The sequence below is a fragment of the Sphaerodactylus townsendi genome, linkage group LG06 (assembly GCF_021028975.2).
Source record: "Sphaerodactylus townsendi isolate TG3544 linkage group LG06, MPM_Stown_v2.3, whole genome shotgun sequence".
Taxonomy (NCBI): Eukaryota; Metazoa; Chordata; class Lepidosauria; order Squamata; family Sphaerodactylidae; genus Sphaerodactylus; species Sphaerodactylus townsendi.
Window position 1 is genome coordinate 75957993 of NC_059430.1, and position 10079 is coordinate 75968071.

A 10079-nucleotide genomic window follows, 5' to 3' on the forward strand; every position below is an offset into this window, starting at 1 on the left:
ACACTGTATCCTAAGTGGCTCCCGGAATTTTATCCATCAGTCTAATTCCCTGGGCTACACAGCCCCAAATGCTGAAACATTACAGTAGCACGGCAAGACATAGACTACAACATCACCCCCTGGTGCTTGTTAACCCAGATGTGCCATTTCCAGTTGCTATCATGTCCATGTTTTGTCTGTAGAAGAGGACTCAGGGTTAGGTTACAGTTGAGCATTGGGTAAGCTATATATACAACATAAACACAAAACATCTTAGGTGACCTATCAGATGCAAAATGCCGTTTGATGGGAACACAGCAGCAATGAAAACCTTATTACATTTCAGTCGTGTGACTGGTTTTGAAATTCTGTCAGTGAACTGTTAGCATTTTTGTAAAAAAAATCTGCCTGTTTGTCACATTTTTTGCTGATATGTATTGTGGAATTTTAAGGCTGCTATTGTAGTGTTTGTTTTCATTTTGCTTTTAACACTATAAATCTGTTCACCCCTCTTAGTATGCAATAGGTAGATAGGATATAAATGAAATAAATATCTTATGACTACACTTAACAAACTTAATTGCATGGAATTTCTTTGGACCATATTGAAGGATACATCATATGAAGTAGGTTTACAACTGTGAAAACTCATGTCACCATAACAATTGTTTGTCCGTAGGCAGATCAGATGTTCCTCAGCATCTAACAGAGGCAACCTTAAACCTTGGCATTACATTTAGCTACCACATCTAACAACGTGTTAATATATCTTTTCAAACTGCCTTTCAGTCCCCCTAAGCCTCATTATGAGAAGACAAGATTCAATGGAAAACACAACACTGTTAGGAAAAGTTGAAGGCAGTAGAAAAAGAGGAGGATCCAACATGAAATGGATTGACACAGTAAGGGAAGCCATGGCCTTCAGTTTGTAAGACCTGAGCAAGGCTTTTAATGCTGGCATGTTTTTGAAGTGATCATTCATAAGGTCACCATAAGCTGGAAGTGACTTAGTGGCATGGTGGCCTTTAACTAAGAGGCGTTCTGCCTGCGGCCTCGGTGCATTAGCGTGAGAGTTTAGCCGTGAGGCAAACTTCTTCGCGCAGGCGTCGAGCGAAGTGAAAACGACAGAAGGCGAAGTGACTCGCCGCGGAGCAGCCTGTTCCTCCTCCCTTACGTGTCCTGCTTTCAAATTAAAATATAGCGAGCGTGCGCAGCCCATGCGCTGCCCTCCGACCCCTGGAGGTCGAGGAGGGCAGTGTGGGCGAATTTCGACACCATAAACGGCTGGAATGCAATGGAAAAAAATATTTCTAACGTGAGTTAGCGCAGCCGCCAGGAAAGAGCGGCTCCCTCTAACAACAACCCTTTAAAGGGTTGTTGTTTAAGCGACCTGAGGCAGCCCTGGAAGGCATTCCAGATTAAGCAGCTGCTTTCGTTGCAGCAAGCGGCTATCGGCAATGACCGCAGAGCGTTTTACCGCCAGGCGATGGAAGTATATGGAGCGTGCAGAAGCGGTAATGTTGAGTGAAAAGGTACAGTTTTATGGGGGACACGTCTATTATTGACTATTAATCACAACAATATGACAGGGTCTCCCAGGTTATTGTAGGATGCTTTTGATTGTCAGATGAAGAACAGCTGGCAGCTAAATGTTGTCTGCAGGCACTGCTTGTACAACATCTGGTTGGCCCCTTTTGGAAATAGGATGCTGGATGAGATGGACCATTGGTCTGGTCCAACATGTCTACTCATGTTTTTAAGCTGTTTTTTTCCTTCACTACATTACCATAATAAGTCTTTTGCAATATCCAATGTTTAGTAATGAAAGTGGTCCAAATATTTTGACTGGATTTCATTTTGTTTTTCTAATGCTCTCCAACTGTCAGGCCATGCCTGATTTTTCACATTATACTATTTGAGGACATGTTGATAAGCTCACATGATTCAGCTATGAATCTGGTATGGGAGAGGGAACGTGCTCCTAACCTGGAAAGTTCCATGGATACCGCCCAATGATTTGTTGAAGAGGTCAGTATTCGTTTGTTTTTGTTCTATAAGTGTAGCAAGAGAGAAGAAGCCCTTGTCACTTTACCTTTTCTTTTTTATTCTTCCTTGCTGCCAAGAATATTCTTGTATTATGCTCTGGAAACTCATTGTCTTATGAGACAACTGTTCTGTGTTAGGACTCCAGTAAGTAAGATAGCTAATCATCTTTATCATTTTTGTACATTTAACTGCCACTAAACTAAATGCCTTGTTTTAATGTATTTTAAAACATTTCTTCAATAAAGCCTTCTTTTATGCTGTGTGTTAATCAGGGAGTTACTGGTACCAAATGCAGGTAACCTTGGTCATATTACTGCACCAAGGTCAGCCTTGGCACATGATTCCTTTTTATCTATGTCCTCTCACACGTGCTGGTTTGTTTCTGTTACTTTCAGATGTATCTCTTCTGGATTCTGGAAAGAGCACATGGATAAGGAACAATAGGTGGTGTAGAAAAAGGTTTGACCCAGTTTATGGGCTATAGCTCTAACCCTGATCTGTACTCTAAACTCCATTTGCACGAATGAGTGCCTAAAAAGAGGAGAAGAGAAAGGAAAAAAAAGTGTATCTGGCATGATGTGTGTTGCCTTGGATTTCTCTGTGCTCAGCTGGTAGGAAAGGAGGTAATGATCATAATGAGCTTTCACTTACGATGTGGCTCTTCCTTCAGGTTCCCAAAGGGGGCTCATAAATAGATATGATAAATGTTTCCTTCCTTCCTAAAGGCTAGAAATGTGTGTGTGTCTGTGTGTGTCTGTGTGTGTGAGCAGTCTTTCCAACATGATTCACAAAGCTACTTAGATAAATTATCAGGGACTGTGGCCTATACCACTGTGTTTAGTTTACTGAGACAAGGATCCTACTATGAAATTTTTGTATCATTAACAGCACAATCCTATCCAGAGTTACTCTAGTCTAAGCCCATTGGAGTGAATGGAATTAGACTGGAGTAACCCTCCTTAGGATTGCAATGTTAACTGCGCTGACTGGCACTGTGCCATCTCTGACTGCTGCTCTACCCAGCCCTTTGAACTGGGCTGCCTATAGGTTCTGTCAAGGCATATACTTTGCTTCAGTTCTATTTTTAGATTTCTGATTGGTTCTACAACCCTAATCCTGCTGTATTGTTTACTGAATGGCCCATCCTTCAGTCCTACTGAGTCACTGTGTGTAATCTGCCTTGAGTCCAAGGCCTATTTTTCACGTCAAAATGCCCCGTGGTAGAGTGTGCCTGCTGTGGCGCTTTTTGCCCCGTTGTTGACTCTTCACTGCTCCCTGGTTCTTCGTGGGATTCGAAGCAGGGCTGGCATGTTATGCCCCAAATGTTTTTTCATGAGCCTGGTGCTTCTCCATTTGCACCACGAGATCTGCCGCAATGTCTTCCACACATGTGCGAACAACCTGTTTCCTACGTCCTGGTTGGCTGAATCACCCCCCGTTTCCCCCACTCACTTTCACTATTTTAGTTTTAAATGACTCTAAACACAAAACAAGCTCTGAGAATCGGCGCCCTCACCACCCCCTGGTCTAAAATCCTTGTGTGTGTGATGGAATCACCATTCTCCATCTCCATCTGTCTAAAATCTAAACCATTCTCAGTGCATGTCCATTGGTGGGGCGGGCCAGAGTGGCGAGGCAGGAAAAATGACCTCGGTTCTGTTACAGAGGAGTTTTGCATGGTGGTGGAAGCCTCCGGAGCTATACAGGGGCATTTCAAAAGAACCTCAACATTTGCAGTTCAGGAAATTCGCAGAGCAAAGCCAATGCCATGGGGTGGCTTTGGGGCAAAAACATGGCAGCCATGCAGTAGCACTGGGCACCGTGAAGAACTCCTGATTGTACCGGAGCATTTCCCGTGGCAACAGAGGAGCAATTTCGACATGAAAAATCAGCCCAAGTGAGAAAGATGGGTTAAAAATGACATGAATAAAAAGCAGTGTCGGCATGCATCTAAAATGCAGATTGGTGTTAATTGTATTTGTATTTATTTATTTTATTTATATTTATACCCTGCCCTTCCCAACAGTCTGATAGTGGCTAATGGCAAGAAACCATGCTGACATCCTGGAATTGCATTTGTTATGCAACCCACATGGCAGCTTAAAGCTATCGTAGCCTTACATGTGACTTTAAAATGGCAGCAGTATATTTTGTAAGCAGTTGGACTCTTCCTCCCGCTAAAGGGTGCCATGGAGGAATGAAAGCCAAAGAATGACATAAAAGCAAGACAGTGCTCCACACAAAATGAATGCCCCTTACAGAGTTTGGGGATTCATCTTGTATTTCAAGCTTGGGCAGGAAGGAAGTTGGTAACTGGACTTTCCCTCTGGCTGGACGATTACCGAAGGTGATTTAATCAGCACTCCAAGCAGACCATTACTGCACCTGTCCCAACAATCAATTCAATTCAATTCAAGAGAATAGTCCAGGCATTTTCTTGGATCCTGATGACACATCAAGTCTCTCCTATTCTTTTGTTGGAATCCCCCCTCCCCCCGAAAAACAGTCAGTTCTTTTCTCTGGCTTTCTTGTTTGTCCTGGAATCGATATAGTTGCCCTCACTTGCATGTGGGCTTCCTCTTCCTTTGCTTCTGGAAACACTGATTGTTTTCCTCCTCAGTGCTGTTTTCCCTGGATGTCTTTTCAAGATTGGTAAATATCACCCATGCCTGAAATCCCATCCAACTTACCGGTACTTCCTTTTCTCTTAGTCAGCTCTCTCTCTCTCTCTCTCTCTCTCTCTCTCTCTCTCTCTGTGTGTGTGTGTGTGTGTGTGTGTGTTATTGTTTAAAATATATTTCTTGTTTTACTGTTTTTATACCGGTACTTTAATAAAAACCCTTTCACTTATATAACCACCTACTCATTAAGAGTTCTCACTGGGGACAATCCTGGTATACATAAATCATCAATCCCAGGTACCTCCTCTAGCTGCCTATTCAGGGTAATACCTTGTGGTGGTCTCCAGGATGCCAGCATGTCTAGTTGAGACCTAGAAAAATCAGGTTGTGCTAGGACCGTGGTGGCAAGCCTATGGCACTCCAGATATTCATGGACTACAATTCCCATCAGCCCCTGCCAGCATGGCCAATTGTGCTAGGATACACATGCATTAAATACTGCCATTCACACTGTTCAAATACACCCAAAGTAATTCAGCGAGCAGCTAATACTGCTTGTGAACAGCCCAACTACCCAATGAAGACCTGGCTGTCTGTTCTTCTCTAGTGAACAGAGTATGAGCTAAATCAGTAATTGTTCAAGTATCCCCACAAAAAATCATATTGATGTAGCATGTTGGAAGAGAAGGTATAGCCTCATTTTGTCAGGTTTATGAAATTAAGCAGGGTCAGTACTTGGATGGGAGACCACCAAGGAAAACTCTGCAGAGGAAGGCAATGGCAAACCACTTTCTTCTCACTTACCATGAAAGCCTTTCCTGGGGTCTCCATGAGACAACTTGCCATACGTCAATTGTGACTGGACAGCTCTTACATATATAGCAGATTGGAGTGTTCTAGTGTGCTACTGTCTCTGCCTCTGGTGTTCCACCAACGTGTGGCTCTGCAGCTGTTTCTCAATTGCAGAAAAATTAAAATTCCAAATATGATGAGAAAGTCCCTGTTTTCTGTTTCAAGTGCATGATAAACCAAAACATTCCACTTGAATATGTTGTAAAATGTAGCCTTTTGTTGGAAGGAAATGGAATGATTTCATAATCACCTGATTTGCTGAAATGTAAGTCACACTGATTTCCACTTGATTTAGAGTTTGATTGAACAAAATTTCTTCTTTTTAAAATATCCCTCACTACCACACACCCCAGAGCAGATTAGCAGTAACCAGGGTAACTAACAATGCATTCCTCTGCACATTTACTTTGGAGTAAATCCCACTGCAACTTAATTTTAAAAAGCAAGGCACAGGACTGAGTTGTTAATTACACACATCTCAACTATCTTAAAACACACTACTGCCTCAATGCAGCAAACACTATAATTTCTCATAGGAAATAATGCATTCAAAATGCAATCAAAATGCATTCAATCAAACCTTATCAATTTCATTCACTCACTTTCATATATCTGCAGAGCATGAGCTGTGTTCATCTGCACAGTACAGAGTCGAGATGAGGATCTGCCAGTCTCCTGTGTTGTTAACTGAAATGCTTGCAGAAATTTCACATGCCACGAGGACCTTCATGGCACAAAGATGCCTGGGAAAACTGCACCCATTCACATCAGGCAACAGTTAATACTAAAGTCCAAAACTTAGATGAGCTCTACAGATTTCAGTTAGATGTTGTAAAATATCAAAGTACCTGCATTTTTTCCTATTTTCTGTATGACAGAACACATATGTGCTCTTGAAAAGCAGAGAAAGGTCATATTTCACTAGCATGGTCCACAGAACTAAAACAGCCCTATGTTCTGGTCTGGAATCAGAAAGGGCTATTTCAGAATCAGGTACTATAGGCAAAAGAACAGGCAACATGAAAGAAGATAAGGTCAAGGTAACATCAAGGCTAGCATAAAGTGTAGCACCAATCAGTTTCTGTGGACCACACAGATATATCAAGAAATTCCAGGAATTCAGCAGACAGACAGACTTTGCTGACCCTGACCAGAATAGTATTGTTCCTTTGCATGGCACCTGCCAGTTCAGTATAACTGTAAGTCAGTAGTTCTTTATCATACAAAGAATACAGAAAGTCCATTGTGTAATTTAAAAGTTATGCCCACACATAGTCAAAAGAATTTTGATAGTACTTGTAGCAATGACTACATTTGGAAATATTAATGTTCAAGTCCGTATCGCCATAGACTGAAATGTTGAAATCATAATGTTTTGGCTGGTCATAGAAATCATTCTTGAACTCCAGAGTACTAAAGTCTTTAAGCTTAAAAGGAAGGAGCAACCCCATCCACAGGCCGGGCACCTAGCTGCGGCACTGCAGCTACACTGCTCTGCCGCTCCCAAAGGGGCTTTCCAGCAGCATGGAAAAGGTATAAAGCCTCCCCACCTCCAAGAAGCCCAAATGGGCAGTACGGCACTTGTGCCAGCCCAAAAGCTGGTCTAAGTGTGGGGCTGTGGCCTGCCAGCACAATGCTGGCAAAGGCCGGGAGGCAGCAATGGAAGTTCAGGGATGCTGTAGCAGTGTCCTGTCATGTTCCACCACTGGGGATGGATAGCAGCTACACAGTGGCAGTTTTGCCCCTCCTCTGGGTAAGTGCCCCAGAGAAGGTGAATCTACTGGTGTTTCTCCCCAACATTCTCAATGGTGGATTCCCCGCCCCCCGCCTTTGGATAGGGCTGTTAAACTTGAAAAAACTTCACCCTTTTGTTCTCAGATGCAAGTCAAGATTATATACAGTACAACACTTGCAACAATAAAGCCCTATGGTCCTACAGCTATGTGCCAAAACAGAGCAAACGAATCAGAATAAGGACTTACAAGAAAATATTTTTATGTGAATCACAAAATTATTGTCTAATTTTTTTAAGCTGACTGTGAGAAGATATTGTCAATCTAGGTGGATGCTATTCCATGCTCTATCTCAAGACACAGTTTTTCCCCCCCATAAGAATCTGATAACTAATTGCTTGTGCCCTCTTCACTGGGTGATTTATACTGTATTCTTAAGCAGAGTTAAACCCACCTAAGTCAATTGAAGTTGAAGGGCACAAAAAGGCGTAAATCTACTTATGATGGCAATATACCCAGCCTTCATAAGAGTGGCTTCATCTCATCGCATAGAATACTGGATGGCGAAAACAGCCTTGCAACATCTTGGACAAATGGGCAGAAAATTGGCAACATATTTTCCTATGATATCTATTCAAAGTATGAAGCTAGTTTTATTTCTGCATTTACGGGCCATCTTGTGCCATAAATGGTTTCTGAGAAGCATGCAAAAGACCACATCAAATCACAGCAATTTAAGTAGTGTGGCAAGCTAGGTGCAGAAAAAGTTGTTTGCTTTCATGCTGTACTATCTTTCTACAAGCCTTCTCAACTACCATCATAGCATTTTAAAAAGGCCATTATGCAATGCTGGTGCACATATCAATTTATCACATGTCATTGAAAAACAGATTGCCTCTGGCAGCACAGTTCTCAGGTGCAGATGATTCATCTCCAGCTGCCTTCTGTTTTTCTTTTTTTTAATCTACAGGAACTTCCTTTCCTACCTGTGCTACTAATCTGTTACCAGTTGTAACTTCAGCATTCTTTAAAATGCTTGTCTTAAGACTCATGCTGAAATTTTCCATATCAATACTCCTATCATCTGCTTCTATAATCTAAAACATCTTCCCTGGATTGCACATACATCACCTTACCCATCAGTACCTTCCATTCATGATCATACTGTTATGTCTAGCTATCAAGCGTTCACTGTATGGAACTCTTTGTTAAAACTGGAGTCTGCTTCTCAACTTTGCATAAATATATATAAATTGACACAACATCCTGAGGGTCCTCTTTGAACATTCTGGACAGGAAGTTGGCATTGACATGTTTCCATCCTGGTTCATGTCCATCCAATTCCTGTGAGAGAACAGCCCCAAAACTTGTGTTGAACATGTCAGTCTGGATCATGAAGGGCTTGTTGAAATTCTGATTCCAGAGGACTGGGGTATGGATCAAGGCCATTCTAAACCGTGGAAGATACACATTTGAATGGGATTCCAATGGATGTATTGCAGGCAAGGACATAGATGGGGGGGGGGGTTTCCTGGGTTTAAACCCCCTATTACATGTCCGAAGCTCCATCCCCCGTTTGTGTTTTTTGTATTTTAAGGTGTTTTTTTTCCAGTTTTTGACCTGTAGGGGGTGCAGTTTTTATGCTAGCAGCACCAGTGATTTTTGGGAGACTCTCCTGATACCACCCAAATTTGGTGAGGTTTAGTTCAAGGGGTCCAAAGTTATGGACTCCCAAAGGGGGTGCCCCATCCCTCATTGTTTCCAATGGGAGCTAATAGGAGATGGGGGCTACACATTTGAGGATCCATAACTTTGGACCCCCTTAACCAAACTTCACCAAACCTGGGTGGTATCATCAGGAGAGTCTCCTAAAGATACCCTGAAAGTTTGGTGCTGCTAGCTTAACAATTGCACCCCTGGCAGCAGGCACCCCCCAAATTTCCCCAGATTCTCCTTTTAAATCCACCCCTTTGGCATGGATTTAAAGGGAGAATGTGAGGTCCCCAGTTTAAACATTGAAAGTGATGCTGTTTCAGGGTGGGGGATAATCTACCCCCAAACAGCATCACTTTCAATGTTGTTTTAACTGGGGACAACAGATTCTCCCTTTAAGGTGGATTTAAAAGGACAATCTGGGCTCCCTAGTTTAAACACCATTGAAAATGATGCTGTTTGGGGGTGGATTCCAGCATCATAGCAGCCACCCATGGGGGGAAGCGTGCAAAACTCAGATTTTGCACCAGGCTCCATTTTTCCTAGCTACGCCTCTGCCGGGGGGGGGGGGCAAAAGGAACTGCTGGCTGGCAGCTGGGGTCTGCTGTCCCCAGCCTCGGAGAGCTACTTTTATAAGCACTGAGGCTGGGGTGGGGATGCTTCAAGGGAGGGATGTGGCCACACACCCGAGGAGTCCACGCCGCATAAAAATCTATACCTCGATCTCCTGAATTTAAGCGGCTGGTCTTTGCACAGACCATTCATCAGTGGCCCGACCTGGGTGACTATCCAACAAGTCTCAGGAACCATCAAAGTGTTTCTTGTTTGGGGGCAATCACACCTGTTCAACAGATTGTATTTTCTCAGGTACTGGTTATAATAGCCTCCCTTCAACAATGTAGCCCAGGTACTGGAGCTCCTGGAAGCCGATGCAGCTTTTACTGCAGTTGGCCCAGAGATTTACCTCTCATAAAGTTTGGAGCACTTCTGCCACATGACTCAGATGCAATTCCCAATCCGGACTGTAAATAATGATATCATCTATGTAGGCTAGCACAGAGCCATGACCTTGTCAACTAGCTGTGAAATGTGACATTGGCTCCCTGCAGCCTGAAGGGCATGACCTTGAAGTGGT